This window comes from Euprymna scolopes, chromosome 13 (assembly GCF_053919585.1).
Source record: "Euprymna scolopes isolate OS-2025 chromosome 13, ASM5391958v1, whole genome shotgun sequence".
Lineage (NCBI taxonomy): Eukaryota > Metazoa > Mollusca > Cephalopoda > Sepiida > Sepiolidae > Euprymna > Euprymna scolopes.
This window is the reverse complement of record NC_136494.1, coordinates 126,285,705-126,303,886: the sequence shown is the minus strand read 5'-3', so window position 1 is coordinate 126,303,886 and position 18,182 is coordinate 126,285,705.

Here is an 18,182-nt window from a genome sequence, read left to right as displayed (position 1 = left end):
TTCTTTTTGATGTCATTCACATAATTTTATATAATAACCAGTCCTCTTCCCCTGTCTTTCCTTTTCACGTTGTTGATCAGCATCATCCTTTGAGTGTATTCATTGTGCATGGTCATAAGTTTCCTGGTCTTCTGGTTGAGATGCCTCAGTTCTTCTTTGGTCCAACCTAAGAACGGTCCAGAGTATCTTAACAGTGATATTTTCCATGTGTTTATTCATTTTATTAGATTCCTACTATATAAATTACTTTCACGTTTTCTTCTTCTTGTGTATTATTTTCACATTCTTTATTTCATTTCTGTTGCTTTGGTGCTGCTTACTTCCATTCTTACAGCTACCGCCAGTTTTATTCTTTTTATAACTAATAGTTCACAATTTTCCATTCCAGAATTCCATTTGGATATCCTGGCTAAAGATCCTGGTCGTCTCTAATTCCTTTTTGTTTCTTGCAAAAATTTTCAGGTCGTATTATTATTATTATTATTATTATTATTATTATTATTATTATTATTATTATTTTCAATCAATAAAAGATATTTTTATTTCTATTGTCTTAAACATTTTGACAAGAGTAAAAGTACAAATATTTGAATCAATTTTTATCTCTTTTATGAAACTGCAATAATTCTAGAAAATCAATTATAATTTCTATTCCAATAAGAAATGTTTGAATCCTGTTCAATGAATTGAAATGGTGTCAGAGTTTTTTTTTTTATTGATCTTTAATTTCCACACAATAGCGAATCATTTCGTGCCTTTCAAGTTGAATTTCTATTGTCAGACGATTTTCAAATTTATTCATATTAAATGTTGTTTCTCATCGCTTGTAAAAGACGAGACATTCCTTTCATGTTTTGCTTTGGATCTAAAAATTTGGTCATTGTCCTGATTTTTTTTTCGACGAAATAGGCGTCAAACTCATTCGATTTCTTAGTATCAAGAGAATCACCAAATTGTTTAGCAATGCCTATCATAAATAAAGATGTATTCAGTTGAATGAAAAATCTGGTTAAAAAAATAATAAAAATATTAAATTAAGTCTCATAATTAATAATAATAGTCTTCAGTATAGATCCAGTCTTTTAATAGAAAGTGATACTTAGTAATAATAATCCGGAGTGTAGCTGTAACAGAGCTGCTAGCGCTGTTAACAGCAACAGCAGCAGCCATATAACAGCTAACATATGCAAATAACCAAGCCGGCTGTGCGAAGTGACACCACAGCAGAGACAAAAGGACACACGTTACTGGAGAAGCAGTCGTGTTGGAGACGTGTTTGGAAAAGCATATGTTCGAGCCATGGCCGAAAAATAACAGCAAATTTCCTCCTTTCCTTTGTTATTGCGACAGACTCTACACAAAAAGATGTAACATTGAAACAGAATAGCGACTACATTACATAGATCCATTCTTGCGATAGAAAAATGATCACAAAAGGAATGGCAAAAGAAATAATTATGGATATAAAAATAAAATTATCCAATCGTGAATATTAAATATAGTTGTCTCAAACAAAGATCATCAGCATCAATCCAGTCAGAGAAGCTTTTCCAGATAAAAAAAACGATAGTATTAATCCATTCAAGATCAGCAAAGCATATTTTCTTTCTTGTGTCGCGACAAAAAGCTATGATTGAAAAATTTAAAGAAATTCAGTATATTTTATACATCTGTCGTCTAAAGTGCTAACAAAGGCAAAATAAGCTACTCTCCTGCGATTAAACGCTTAAAACTTGATACAAACCTGTTTTTGTGTAGCCTGTAGAGTCCCTTTCAGACAAAAAAGAATGAAGAAAAAAGAAAAAAAATGGTCGCCTTTTCTCTTTATGTTTGCTATATTGCAACCTATTACGTAAATAAGACGCTTCCAGTAAAGTTTGATATTTTAGAGACTGAGTAGATTCTAGATGTTGAAGTAGCAAGTGTTGTCACTAGTGCGTTGTGTTCTAGAGTTGAGTTTTGATAGTCGAATTTTGGAGTTGAGTTTTGACAGCATAGCGTCGAAATTTAACCACAACATCGATTCTGATGCCTGATCGGTTCGTTCTTATCACAACTGGTTATAACTATAATCGTCTAAATCTTTGTGATCATACTCTGATATTATGCCAAAAATATTGCAGCGAGTAGAATTTTTCTTCATTGAGAAAATTAAGTTCATTCATAAAGGCGCCAAAGCGGACAAATGCATCTATCTGTCCTAACCTTTTGATGTATATAAACATATTTTTGTTTAATATAGGTTAATAAATTATCCCATGTTAATCCCATGACGGTTTTTAATTTTTAGATGATTAAAAAGTTTATTTATTTTCAGTTGATTTTTAAAAAGTACAAGATTGATGAAAACAATGTAAATATTTTATGGCGAAGAAGTTTATTTTTTCATAGTTACTTTATATATATATATATATATATATATATAGTTACTTTATATATATATATATATATATATAGTTACTTTATATATATATATAGTTACTTTATATATATATATATATATATATATATATATATATATATGTGTGTGTGTGTGTGTGTGTGTGTGTGTGTGTGTGTGTGTGTGTGTGTGTGTAAATATGTATATAAGAGCAAATAGTTGATAAAACGTTAAAAAACACTTTGAAAAAGAGTTAAAAACATATTGAATTTGAAAAGGAAACATTAAATAAATCGATAGTCCTTAATCTGCGGAGTTTCGAAGAAATACTTTCCTTCTCATCAGAGGGTAGGATTTAGCAAAATGTGGGATCAGATTTTGCTTGCAAAAGCATTTGATGAAACTACAAATAAGTCATAGATCTTACTTGATGACAAAAAGTGGAGAAGAGGGAATAGGGTGAAGAAAAAAGTGATTTCACGTGAATGGATAGTCTGGTGAAAGGTAAAGTATCCAATGACGGTAAAATCCATTATTATCCATTTATTTTATATATGTATATCTATATAATTGACGGAAACAAAATCTTATTTAAAAAAATAAATCAAAATTAATCAAGATTCAGTAGTGCTCATTCTTAACTTAAGTAAACAAGTAGCAACTTTTCACAAATCACGTTATTTTATATTTTTTTGCTGGGAGAGAGTACCATTTCTTATTGAGTCAGTTCCGGAAATGGCTAAAACATTCATCGATATATGCCTGTTCCACAAGTATTTTAATGGTGAATGCTCTGACGAACTGCAAGCACTTGTGCTCCCTCGATGTAAATATCCCCAATAAACCCAACAACTGGCTAAATCCCACCCCTACACAGTAGTAGAGATCCCTAGGTGTAAGAAAGCCTTCTACTCCAATAGTTTCTTCCCCAGAACTGCTAGACTTTGGAACTCTCTTCCGGGATTCTGGTTTCTCAATTGTACTGACATGCAGAAGTTTAAGCGTAATGTGAACAGACATCTTGCTGCTCAACTCCCTTCATAATATCTCTGCAACTTATGTCCCCGATAGTTGTCCCTTACTTCAAAGTGGTACTATGCCTTGTTTGGGGTGAAAATTTGAATTAAAAAAAAAGAAAAGAAACTACCATACAATGGATTACGGATCATGTCAGACACATCATGACTTGTTCTTTTACCTAGAATTAATAGAGATCAAAGGAAAGCTAAATGATATAACAGGACATTAGGAAATACTTCCTTGAAAAGCAATAAACCTGGACCAATGACTACGAAATGACAGAACTCATTGAAAAAGAAGCAACAGATGTCTGACACATCAAAGGAATTATAAAAGAGGACAAAACAAAACTCCTATCTGAAGGATGGAGTGATACAAGCTCTTTCAAGTGTTTACACGAACTTGTTTAGTGAACCATGGTACTAATCACTATTTTAGTTGTACTCAAATAAGAATAGGGAAGGTTACCTATAACCATGGATTAGACGATGGTTTCGGAAAGTATTTTTTATATTTATCCTCTCTCACACCAGTCAGACAAGAATTCTTAATATGAAATAAGAGAACAAGAGCAAGACTTAGTCTTTTACTTTTAGAATTTCAGTTTGTTTCACAGATGATTTTAGGAAGTTGAAAGCAATTCAATCTAATGTCTTACTTATTATCATCGGATACGAAAGAAGTGCAGAGGAATTACTGGTAATATGAGAGAGAATACCCAGTTTATATGAAAAAAGTGTACGACTATGGAGAGAATTCACACATTGATTGTTGAGATTATCTTCATTGTAGCACAGGATGGTGCAGGTGCTAGAGCGATTGTAAGAGTAAGGAGTAGATGGATTAAGTTCAGGGAACTTCTGCCATTACTAACCAGCAGTGCGTTACCACTATTGGCCATGAGAAGAGTCACATGCAGACACATGTACACAGTGTGATCCATGGAAGTGAAACCGGGACAATAAGGGTTGAGGACATGCGTTACATGGAACAAAAATTAAACGAGAATGATAAGATGAATGTTTAATGTAAATTTTTAAAGACAGGTTTTGATCAGATGACCTCAAATATAGATTTAATCTGGACAGTATATGGAGATGTGTGCAGTAAAAGAGACATCAATAGTATATTCTCATCGAAAGAATGGATGAGAGTTCTTGGGTCAGAATAGATAGAATAGAGTTAATAGAGTTAAAGTAGCATGTTTAGTTCACGTGGGAAGGCACAGGAAAACATGGAAGGAAGTGATAGAAACGGAATTGAAAGGAGTATGATAAATAAGGATCAGATTAGTTGGAAATCAATTTCTTAAACCAGCACAAAACATGCCAGCATGTAAAACAGATTTTAAACCGATGATAATGATGATGATGGTGGTGATGATGATTTTTTTCTTTTTTTTATTTCTTATGAATCAAGTAATTACTGTTAGCATTCTTTTCCCTGATATCTTTCTAGTTAGAATTCTTTCTAATAAGACACTGGGTACTTACGGAAGAGACCACATGAAGGTTGTCAGCATCCCAACTGGAATCAGTTCATGTTGTTAACCACTTAGTTACCGTCACTACCATGATGATGATGATGATGATGATGATGATGATGGTATTTGACAGCACTGAATATTAAACTATGAAAAAGAGGAGACAAAACTCGCATCCGAAACTTCTGCAGGTGTATTGTCATTGTGGGAAGGCATTTGTAAAGGCAACGTTTTCCTCCCATGATTAATGTGGTGTGCATCTGCGTGCATCTATGCGTGCATCACACATAACTGCATAATTGTTGCATGCAGTGGACTATGCATTTCTCTGATGTAAGGCTAATAAACGTGTCCGTGATAGAAAAGCACATGAAAGAGGCAAAAGCAAATGCCAGTTAAATGCGATTACGATGAAATCCTTCACATCGATATGGATTCGAACAACGAATGCTGCTTTCTATTGAAAAGACATCATGCATCAAGGAAATGGTGTGAAATCATTTTTATCAAACAATCCATACAACATGTCATCCTAGTTCTTCCTTTTTTACATTATGGTTATCAAATGAACATGTTACTTCTTTCGATGCAAAATGCAGAATACTTTGAACTTTTACATAGCTGAATATATTTATATAGATTTATAACCCAACGGACCAACATGTATAGTAATACAACACTTTTTTCTTTTGTGTCGAATAAGTTATATTTTCTTGGATGTTGTAACTAAAACTTACAGATTGAGATTCTCAAATGTTGTGCTCTGTTAAAATTTCTCTGAAATATTAACAGAATTCTGTATGTGATATGAATCTGGTGTTGATATTAATAGTAATGCTGTTGTACGTCGGGGGTCACCAGTATTGTAAGTATTAGGATCTCATAGCTAATTTAATTAACCTGAAATAGAAAATACTTAACAAACATAAATAATGTACAATGACTAACTAATGTAACAATGACTAACTCAAGTACAAATATGTACATTTATTAAATACACTGACAAATGCAAAGGACATACAACATTTCACAATGACAAACAATACAAATTAATTCATAACCTGAATAGAATCTTTATCGTGAATAGGATGGGGGATATTCTACCAAAGCTTTAATAATGAGAAATAAGTGTCCTTTAGAATGGTTTTTCTCAGTCTCGTGGTATGCAAGATAGGATTAGAATCTTAGACAGTGTCACCTTACATTCCCATGTATGGCTTTTGACCCACTGTGGAGGAAGTGTGTTTTGCGTCCCACTGTCTGGGTCTCACTGTCCAGGGAGAATTAACCCATTGGTGTCTTAGCAACCGGTATTCTTCTTCGTTATTCCCTTACAATGCTTGTGTGATTTTGTTTACGACTGAAAAACATTTGGCTGCATAAATCGATGTAAAGTTAATCTTGTAAATATTTTACGTGGGTTGAAATGAAAGTCAATTTCATGAGCAGATAGGTTTCTATTTGTTTTGCATCGCTGATATTTTTTCAATCGGTCCGTCTGCCATGTTTTACTTTATTCTGTTATGCAGAAGTTTTTTCTTTTTTGAATATTCACATTTAAAAAACGGTGAAGCGTTATGAAAATGTGTGTCAGTTTCGATAATGACTCTGAATGTACGTTTATAATTTTTGTTAGTTTGAATTCATTTTTTGGCACTGATAATTCAAATTATTTGGATTACCTGGACTAGTATTCTCATCTTGAATGTTATTCTCATAATGTTTTGATCGATGTAATCTCCGACCTTCTTCAGATGTATCTTGTTGAACTCAAGAATCTGTAAGGAATTTCAAACGGAACCATTTATTTAATCCACTGGGGTAGCATGTTCTCATCCAATCAAACATGAACGAATAAAAGTAATTTTCAATTTTATTCTCTGTATCGCCAGCACTGAGGATTGAACCCTCAATCTCCTAAAAAGTGTCACTTATAACTGAATTTAATCTAGTTCTATATCTGTTAAGCATGGGTTCTTGCGGTTACAAAGACTACAATTGCGAATTACTTAAGACTTTTATCTGGTTATCGCTTATGGAACGAGAGCATGCTACTTCCATTGATTAAATAAAGGCTTCCCTTCAAAATTCTATGCAGATTCCCAAGTTTGACAGAAAGATCCCGAGTTCAACAAAGTACACCTGAAGAAGGTCGGAGGTTACATCGACCGAAACGATGTGATAATAACATTCAAAATAAGAACAGTAGTTTGAATGAAAAGTTTTAAAGTTTAACAAACGTGAATATCTTTGCTTTGTCATTCTTCAATTTGACATTTTCTTCGGCCTGTTATGTTCCAGTTTAAGATGTCATTTTCTGCACTTTAACATAGGATTTTCCTCGATCTTTCAAACTGTAGCTTGATATAACATTTTATCTGGCTTGTCATCCTTCAGTTTGTTATAGCATTTTCTTAGGTTCATTAAGCTTAAGCTTGACATAGGATTTTCCTTGATCAGATTTTCATTGGTCAGTTTGGCATAAGATTTCTTTTGGTCTTTCAGCCTGTAGTTTAAGATAGCATTTTATTTGGTATGTCATTCTTCAGTTTGACATCGCATTTTCCTCGCTCTTGGATATATAACTTTAATTGGTCTGTCACAATTCAATAACACATAGTATGTTTTTTTTGGTCTGTCGAGCTTCAGTTTGATGAAGATTTTCTTTGATCTGTCGAGCTGTAGAATTTTCTTTAGTCTTTCACACTTCAGTTTGACCAAGGATTTAATTTTAATGTCTGTCATACTTTTGTTTAACATAGCATTGTTTTTGGTCTGTCAAGTTTCAGTTTGATATATTATTTTATTTAGTCTGTCACGTTTTAGTTTGACATAGCAATTCCATCACTGAAGATATATATTTATATACAGATTAGAAACTTTAAAGCCACATAGAATGTTCATCCACATTACATAGTTGCTAATGCTAATATTGGCCAATGTGTTAGTGGAATTTAAAAGACATGTGATTTTCATCAAGGAAGCAAGCGGCCACGCGTTTGTGTTTTGTGTGGCTGCACAAACGATAAATAAATCAACACTCACATCGGAGACGTTCTTCTGTCCTGCATACTGAGAAGAAAAAAAAATCAAAAAGATCTAAGATGGCGTCCGTGATCTTTTAAAGCCGTCGATCTCGTATGATCACATGATACACCTGCTAATGAGGCATGTCCGGACCCGATAAAAGCAGGTCGTTGGGAGAAGTTGAGGAAACGTTCAGACCTGCGTACCGTGAACAGTGCTCTGCGTCTCAGATTTTTTATACAATCCCTGTAGTGAAATTTGCTTTGCGTCTCGTTAGGCCATTTCTTTTTTGTTTTGCTAGTAGACACGTATAGATTTACCAGCGTCGGTATTGCCTCTTCTGCCCTCGAGGGTTGTGTGTTAAGTGAAAAGATGAAGTTAATTACTGTTCCCCTGGGGGTCACGTGAGCAAACCTATATAACACAGATGTTTAGGAATCTCCTTCGTTTTTGACCTTACGTTCAACATTTCATAACACTTTACTGTTTTATAACGCAAGTTCGAGATGGCTGTCGCAAAGTGACCCTCTTACAGAGCTAGCAACTATTACATTTGATCGCAATGTGTAAAGTGTTAAAACTAAAATGAATTCTGTGAAATTACAAGTTTACAAAGCTCTTTTCTGCATTTAACTTTTGCTGTTTATAATATTTATATACTTATATAATTATAAAGTTAGTTAGGTATATATATATATATATATATATATATATATATATATATATATATATATATATATATATATATATATATAAAGTCGTTTTTTTTACATGGACCAAAGCTAAAGAAAAGGAAATGGCTATTTAGAATTAAATATTGATATTTAAAGTTTATATAATAACAGGTCACAAGTAGAAAGGTAGGAATACGGGTATAACTGACTAGTGCTCAGCTAGGCAGTGGAGTACTGTCGCTCTTTCTCACTGGTGTAGATATTACTGGCACTATATATATAGTGAAAACCGGTGTAATTTTCCTCATGCATAAAAGGCCGGTATAAAAAAAACAACAAAAAAACAGCAACAACATAAAGAGCTTGACTCCAAAACAAAAATAGAAAAGGTAGTACTTAGGAATATAGTCTCATGAAAAAAGAACAAATACTACATTACATCAAAATGAGGATACAATAACTGGGGGAAATACTTCTACTACATTAAAAAGGAAAAGGTAATTACTGGGTGGACGGTTTATGACAAAAAAAAAACTGATACTACACTATTCTTCAAGACAAACAATGAATGATTCTTCTTCAGGTAAGTCTGGATTTGTTTTTCCCTTGAACAAGTACTTCCAGAGCAGCAAAATATCACTCGGAATCTTCAAATAATCCAGTGTGTTGATTTTAAGTCCAATTTTCCTTTGATTATATACTTCTTTTCACTGATTGTTAATTCTTGTTAATTATAAGCCATGATACTAATTTCGAGTTCTTGCAACTGATCCTTTGATACCCAAATTGTTAAAAAATATTAAATATAAATTTTAAAATGAAAATTAGGACTTAATTGATTTCGTGCTTACTCGCTATATATAATAGTACAAATTATTTTATTCGATAACACGTATCTATGAACTTTACATAAAATATTTCATAATACGTCTTTTGCGTATAATCTCTAATACGTGCATGGTATGCAATGGAAAACCTACTTGTTAAGTTAAACCTTAGAAAACTGCTAAATATCTGAAAGCGAATGTTATCAATAATGATCAGTGAATGTAGTACCGGGAACTTCTCCAAATGAGTAAAGTTCTCTTGCTCAGTTTGTGCAAAGTGAGTCGGATTCAATTCAATTTTATGTGATACTTAACAGTATTGGGTACAAAAATAATACAGTGGTAGGTTGAAAATCAGTTTATATTTTTTAATTATGAATTTATGTTCTTCTTGACTCAAGGGATAGGGACGCATGAATATAAACAAACCCCTCATTCATTTGTTGAACCATGTACAGACCTGTATTTTCAAGACCAGATGGGCTGACAAGTATGACGTGACGGTCTAGGGGAGCAATATTGCTCCCATTGGGAAGATTAAGATTCCTTAAAACTCTGTAAGGCCGGGTAAATATGCTGAGATTGTCTGTTAAACGTTGATCGAATCCTGGACAGTGGCGGGTGACCTATCAAAAGGGATGAATTTATTGTGTTTTGTAAAAACAGACATTTTATTGTTTAAGGAATATGCCAGATAATATCAGATTAATGTTGAATGAAATCAAACATTTGTGTGGCCTGACCAATACCTGCGCAGGCTGTCTGGCTTCTGAGTAGGGAAAAGTGACAATGTTGATCTTTTGGGGCACGTGAATAGAAATTGAGTTTTAATCTCAGATTCGCAGACCATAAAAAACCTGTTGAGGTGCACACATGCAAAAGGATTTGGGGATCCCCAAAAAGACGTGTTGAATTCTAATTGGTAAGGGAGATTACCCAAACCTACCCTTTTCCTTGGTATATAAGTGAATGCCCAGGCTGAAAAGATGAGATTGAAGCCAACTCTCCAGAGAAACACACGCTCACAGGGAACCGCCAGACTCCTCTATCCATTCCGACTGCAATCGTGGAGAACGAAGAATAAGATTTTGGAAAATCTTGATGCTTCTGGTGTAATTGAACTGAACAATGTACATATGTAAAAACCTGTAATTTTCGTAATTAACTTTTTAGTAGTCTAGAACCCTCTGAGTTTGTTTTTCTTTTGGCATGCATGCGAAGCTAATTAATTTGCAGCGGAAATCGACATGAAGCCTGCGACACTGAGAATTCATGTGGAGTGCTCCTGGAGTAAGACGATCAACGGCCAGTGCAGGTTAACAGGGTCAGAAGTCATCTGCTAACCTGGGCGGGAGTCTCACACAAACCATAATAGTAAGAAATATTTCTTATTCAGGTGTTTTTTTGAAAGGCAACTTGAAAATAGAATTTGGGGGTAAAGGGTTATTAAAAAAAAATCTAATGTGAGTTTTGTGGAATTAGTTCTGTTGTTGTCATAACATCTTCCATGTAAAATTAACAGTAAAACACACAAAAGAAAACGCAAATCAAAAATATGTTTATCATTTTATATTGGTCACATTGATGTTTGCAGTGATAAAGATTCTCTTAGTGTGTGTATCTGGTATCTGTGGTTGTGTAATGGATTTGGCTAAAAAGCAAATGTGTGTATTTTTTTTTACATGGGCGTCACCACTTATCAAGGTCCAGAAGCCACTCGGAGATAAGGGTTATTGTGTGTAGAGTAATCAATGGGATAGTATCATAGTAATAGTTAGTATTGGGGATTTGATAAAGTGCCATTACTTAAGGGGGCAGTTCATCAGGAATTTGTTTGTGTTGGACTTGAAGACATCCAAGTTGAATTCGGGGGGAGGGGGACAGGCAAGCGGCAGAGAGTTCCATAGCCATGCAGTTCTAAGAAAGATGCTTTGTTCATGGAATCTACGTTTTCATTTAGGCACGGATAAAGAGTGGGGAAAATTATTGACAGTGGTTTCAGCTAGTCAGGTATTTTTTGTGAAAAATTGGCGGGGGGGGGGTGAAGAGAATGGAGCTCAGACGAGCACTTTTCATGGAAATAACGATAAAACAGAGACAGGCTTGCAACGTCTCTTCTGTGGGAGAGAGGTTGCAGGGAAGAGAAAAGGGCATCCCCCACTAAGCCACGAAGTCTATTTTGTACTCTGTCAAGACAAGATAGACTGTTTTTAGCAGCTCCTGCCCAGATGTGGCAGTAGTACTTCATCCTTGGTCGTACTTGGCTTTTATACAGATAGAGAATTGCATCATTAGTGAGATATCTTCTGGAGCAGTAGAAGGATCCACCATTTTCCCTGCAAACCTTGGCCACAAACTTGATGTGTTCCATTTCATATCAGGAGTAAAGGTCAAACCCAGAAGCTTATCAAAACATGGGGCCTCCCCTAGACGAGAGCCATTCATTTCAATCGATACCAGATGGGGATCAGAGCGTTTATGATGTAATGATAGGAGCTTGGTCTGAGATGCATTAAAGGTAACCAACCACCTCTTCCCCCACTGAACCACGTGCTTTAGATCTGAGGAGAGAGAATCAGAGAGAACGTTGCCATTTACGGCCTTTGATGTTTTGCCATAGATGGTTGTGTCATCAGCATAGATGTCAACGAATGATTTTAGTATGTGTTTTGGGAGATCATTGATGTAGATCAAGAAGAGAGTTGGGCCCAGTATGGACCCCTGAGGGACTCCAGCATTAATACTGTGGGCCTCTGATTTCTGCCCATCAACCACTACTCTTATGAACCTATCAGAGAGAAATGATTTATAAATAAATTTATAATAAGTACTAGCTGTACCCTGCCACGCGTTGCAGTGGCTCAATTTGGTGTAATGGAAAAATTTAATAAAAGAGAAAATGCATGTTTCTTATATTAGTACAGCAATCCACTGCAAAAAGTGAAAAAGAAGGCGAAACTGAAAAAAATGGTGCTCTTGCAGAATTTGATCTGGATCCTCGAGAGTTTCTGTCAATCATTCATGTTTTGGACTTGACCAACAATCAGTGGATGAAGCCGAACGTAGCAAAAATGTTGAAACGCTAAATGCTTTTTTTTTTGTTGTTTTAAAAAATGTGATTTAGTAATTAATATTTGGTTGATGGTGGGGGGAGGGGGGGTTACTATACACAGATTCGAAAAAGTCGTCCAAAAACAAATAAATGAAAGCAAAGGTAAGGTAATTTACGTTTCTACCTAATTGGATAATTGTTTAGTGTTTTTATGTAATGTAAAATGTTTAATTGGCTCAAAAAACAGAACTGGTCGCGAATTCTGTTGAATACGTTAAGTTTGGGAAAGTAAATTGAAAACTAAAAACTATACAAAACAGTGTCTGAAACTCACCGAACATATGTTACCATGACATAGGCTGGCATAATGGATAGGTTTCTGACAGTATTTTGTATAGTTTTTTTAGTTTTAACTCACTTTCTCTAACTTAAAGTAATCAACAGTGTCCACCACCATTTGCAGCTTTCAAATACACCAATAAACACTGTTTTTCGAGCCGACTAAACGTTACATTAAATGAAAAGGGTTTATATTACTAAACACAGATACAAAGAAGTTGTCAAAAAATAAATATATAACAAATAAATGTTATCAAAGGCAAGAAAAGTAAGTGTTCTACCTAACTGGATAAGATTTTAGTGTTTTTATGTAATGTATAATCGGTTCAAAAACATTCAATGTTTATCGGTATATCTGAAAAATACAAATGGCGGCAGACTGTATCGAACATGTTAAGTTTGGGGAAATTTTGGGAAAATGAGTTTAAACTAAAAATACTGTTAGGAACTCACTCAATATATGTTACCATGATGTAGGCTGGCATATAATCGGTGGTTTTAAACTTTTGCTCGATACAGGTGACGACTTTTAAAAATCCCTTTTAGTGATTACCTGGTGTGAGGATATTTGTACAACTAAACGGCAAATCTGCTCAAAAAAATCCGGTATTATTTTACTTTAAGGCCCGTTTCACGTTCATATATAACGAAATATTTTATTGTAGATTTCGGTGTGCTAAAAACGAATCTGCAAACCGTTTACGTAGCAAAAAAAAAGTTTTCATGACATTCATGAAATTACTTTTTCGAAAAGTGGGTGATCACTTTTCAATGTAAATTTAACTTAGAATGAGCACCCACTTTCTGGCCACCTGAGAGAGGGGCATTTTTCTGTTTCTTGGCTAAAAAGTTTTTTGTTTGATTTCTTTTGCATGGTAATAACCCCTGAACTCTGGGACTATTTTCCATTTAACAGCCGTAGCCTTCGTTTACGCTATGCGTAAGCATAAACGAAAGCTGTTTAGCCAATAAACATGGGAAAAAATCCCCTCTCTCTCAGGTGGCTAGAAAATGGGTGCTCATTTTAAGTTAAATTTACATGGAAAAGTGATCGCCACTTTTTCGAAAAAGTAATTTCTTCATATCATAAAAACTATTTTTTTGTGACGGAAACGGTTTGCAGATTCGTTTTTAGCACACGAAAATCTACAAAAAAATATCGTTATTTACGAACGTGAGACGCACAGCCCTTAATGGAAAATTATATCAAAAATCCGGGGGAAAATAGTTTTCAATAAAAACAGCAAATGAATTCGATAGAAAAAAAATGGATGCTATTTTTTTTTTCTTTCTGTGTGTTTCTTGGCTTAAAAGTCTTTTTGTTTGATTTCTTTTGCATGGTATTAACCCCTGAACTCTGGGACTATTTTCCATTTCACAGACGTAGCATTTGTTTATGCTATGCGTGAGCATAAACGAAAACTGTTAAATATGCATTCGCGTACCAAACTGCCTTGTAAAAAAAACCTTTAAGCCAATAAACACGAAAATAAATGCCCCTTCCTCAGGTGGCCAGAAAGTGGGTGCTCATTTTAAGTTAAATTTAGATGGAAAAGTGATCACCCACTTTTCAGAAAAAAAATTTCTTCAGATCATGAAAACTATTTTGATACTCCTTGGGCGTTGAGTTCCATGGCGACCCGCAGAATTATTTAATGGTTGTTCCCTTAGTACCCCCCTAGTCAAGGCTAACGCATGCGCACGTAACATTTTTTATTTATTTACTTACGTGGTGGAGTTTCTATACTGATAGGTTTTTTGAAATTTTTTCACTGGATTATTATTGATTGAACACTAACCAGATTATGAAAAAAAAAAAAATCATTTCAACATTTGAAAGGGATACTCACTTTTTAGTTACCACGTTCTGGTAAATCGGTCACTTTTTATTTATTTATTTATTTTTTAAATACGGAAGTGTCTTCGGGAGATATAAAATGGTCGCATGTTGACGAAGCAATGTATCGGGAGGCGTACGGGATTAAAAATTATTGGTAAATTTTTAGATTAGGTCCACCTCCTCAATTTTCTTTTAAATGACGATTTGAAATGGTTTTCGACTATGCTGAATACGAAAATCGCATCGAAATTTTGCAGAAATAAGTAGTTATCAAGATATAAAAAGTTGTATTATGAATTGTAATCTTTGGCGGGCATCTTTTTACGTGTGTGTATTTGTTTATGGCGCGTGTGCATGTAAAAAGATGGCCGCCGAAGAATACAATGCATAATACAACTATTTATTTCCGCAAAAATTTCAATGCAATTTGCGTGTTCAGCATACTCGGAAACCTATAAATGTCGTCATTGAAAGGAAAATTGTGGAGGTGGACCTAATCTAAAAAAATACCAAATTATTAAACATTTCTCCAGCATGTTAGTGAAATTTATAATACTTTTAAAAAAATTAAAAAGAAACAAAACAAAAGTTTTGAAAAAAAAACTCACCTTTCACAAAAATAATTAAAAAAAAAACCCACAAACTGACTAAACAAGTAAAAAAAAAAAATTTTAAATCTCGAAACTTTATTTTCATGAAAACAATAAAAAAAAGTCCTGTTCTCTCTATTTTTTTTTCTTTGAGAAACAAATATATTTCTGACTTACAAATGCGGTAGAGACTCATTATTTTTACTTTCTATGGTTTTGATATACCGCGTTTTTATTGCTTACAAAATGGGTGACTGATTTATTAGAACGTTGTAACTAAAAAGTGAGCACCACTTTCAAATGTCGAAATAATGATTTCTTTTTCACATTTTTTTTTTTAATAATCTGTTTAATTAGTGTCCAATCAATAATAATCCAGTGAAAAAAAATTCCAAAAACCTATAAGTATAGAAATTAAGCATGGGAGTAATGTTTGTACAACAACGTAACGTCGCCTTTCGCACTTTTACAAACATTTTTTAAAAAAGTAACTAAACCATTTATTGATAATTTGTCACGTGTACAAACATTTATTTATTTACGTAGGCTTAACTCCTTTCATGAATAAGAAAAGTTTTACTCTTTAAGAATAATAAAAGGAAAAAGTTACTGAACATTTATAAAAGGACTTCTTTTCATGAAGGCCAGAGGAATAGTTGGCCGAAAATTCGTGAAACAACAACAATAAATAAAAATGGTGCTAATGCAGAGAGCCGCGCTATTTTTTAAATCATATTTCCACGTTTAAATAACGTTTTACGATATGTTTTTTTATTTTTTTTATTTATTCAATTGTAAGGTTAAAGTACAGAATAGGTACAAAACATCCTTACCTCGCCATGTTAAGAATGACTTTTTAAATAATAACATTATTTCAGCACGGATCACTCTCTGCATGAGTAATCTTATATCGAAAAACAAAACAAAAAAAACAAACTCAAAAGCAAGCAACAAACTTTTTTTTTGGCCTTATATAATAAAGAAAAGATGTGTAAATTAAAAAAATTGGAAGATAAACAAATGAAATATGTTTTTTTTTTTTTTTTTTTTTTTTTACTTATCGAGTTAACAGAAAATCAAACCTTTCGTCAATTCGTGGCTGTGAAATGAATCGAACCGGAAGTTCAGTTTTATCAACAGAACAGATTCGCAGTAAAAAACATATATTTATTTTATTTAATATTTTAATTTTAATAAATCGCGAGGTAAATTTATTTCAATAACATAAAATCATACCTCGACTCTAAAGATGGGTTATCTGAAAATTTCAAATATACTGGTTACTTAGAAATAGGGTTTTATTTGTTTAGAACAAACCAACTTTACATTTTTATATATATAGATATAGCGTACATACATCAATTATGGCGCTCAGGGTATGATATTTTGGGGGAGGGGGGTAGATGTAGAACTGTTTCGCATTATAAAAAAAACTAAAAATGGTCAATGCTGGAAATGAATATCACATTTAAATTTGGAGCAGATAAGTAGTTTTCATGATAATGACTTTTTCAGAAAATGGGAGATCAATTTCCTATACAAATTTAACATAAAATTTGCACCCAGTTTCTGGCCACCTAGTAATTTCTTCATATCAGGAAAACACATTTTAATGTGATATTCGTGTTCAGCACCTCGGAATTTTTCATTATTCTGAGGGAGATAACTGTCTTTTACTAAGAGATTCGTTCAGTAGAAGGAAAACATCACTGCCCAGAAAGCATAAAAGGTAAACACACAAAGAATGTACATTGTTTTCAGGGTATTTTTCGTGATGGTGTGTTTATTTTGAATAGTTAATGTGTGCACATGTAAGTGTTAATGTATCACTAGTGTTAGTTAGTGTATCACTAGTGTAGTACTACAGTTTCTAATAATGGGAGTTTGATATGGTTGTATTTGAATTAATTTATTTTAAGGGTTGCATCATGTAGAGAGAGCAGCCATATTTGTAATTTTTTTTTTTTTTTATGGAGTTCACCATTTATCAAGGCCCAATGGCCACTCAGGGATAAGGGTTATTGTGTGTACAGTAATCAAAGGGATAGTGTGTACAGTAATCAAAGGGATAGTATTGGAGAATTGGTAAGGTGTCGTTACTTAGGGTGGGGGCGGTTCATCAGGAATTTGTTTGTGTTGGACTTGAAGACATACAGGTTGAAGTCGGGAGGGAAACAGGCAAGCGGAACAGAGTTCCACAGGCGTGCAGTTCTAAGAAAAAAGCTTTGTTCATGGTATCTACGTTTTGATTTAGGCACAGATAGAGAGTGGGGAAAATTATTGACGGTGGTTTCAACTAGTCGGGTGTGTTTTGAGAAAGATTGGTGAGGGGGGACCAGAGAATGGAGCTCAGAGCCATTCATTTCAATCGATGCCAGATGGGGATCAGAGCGTTTATGATGTAGAGATAGGAGCTTGGTCTTAGATGCATTAAAGGTAACCAGCCGCCCTTTCCCCACTGTACCACGCGCTCAAGATCAGAGGAGAAAGAATCAGAGAGAACATCATCATTTACGGCCTTTGATGTGCTGCCATAGATGGTCGTGTCATCAGCATAGATGTCAATGAAAGATTTTAGCATGCATTTTGGGAGATCATTGATGTAGATCAGGAAGAGAGTTGGGCCCAGTATGGACCCCTGAGGGACTCCAGCATTAATACTGTGGGCCTCTGATTTCTGCCCATCACCCACTACTCTTATGAGCCTATCAGATAGAAATGATTTAATGATAGAGAAAACATTTCCAGTTATACCGTAGCTGGAAATCTTGTGTAGTAGGCCTTTATGCCAAACCTTATCGAAGGCCTTTGATATGTCGAGAGCAATTGCCCTAGAAAGCCTTTGTCGAGAGATTCGCTAATCCTATGAGATATAACCGTTAGCACATCTGCTGTAGATCTAGCAGAGCGGAAACCATATTGTGTGTCGCTAAGAAGGTTATTTCTGCTG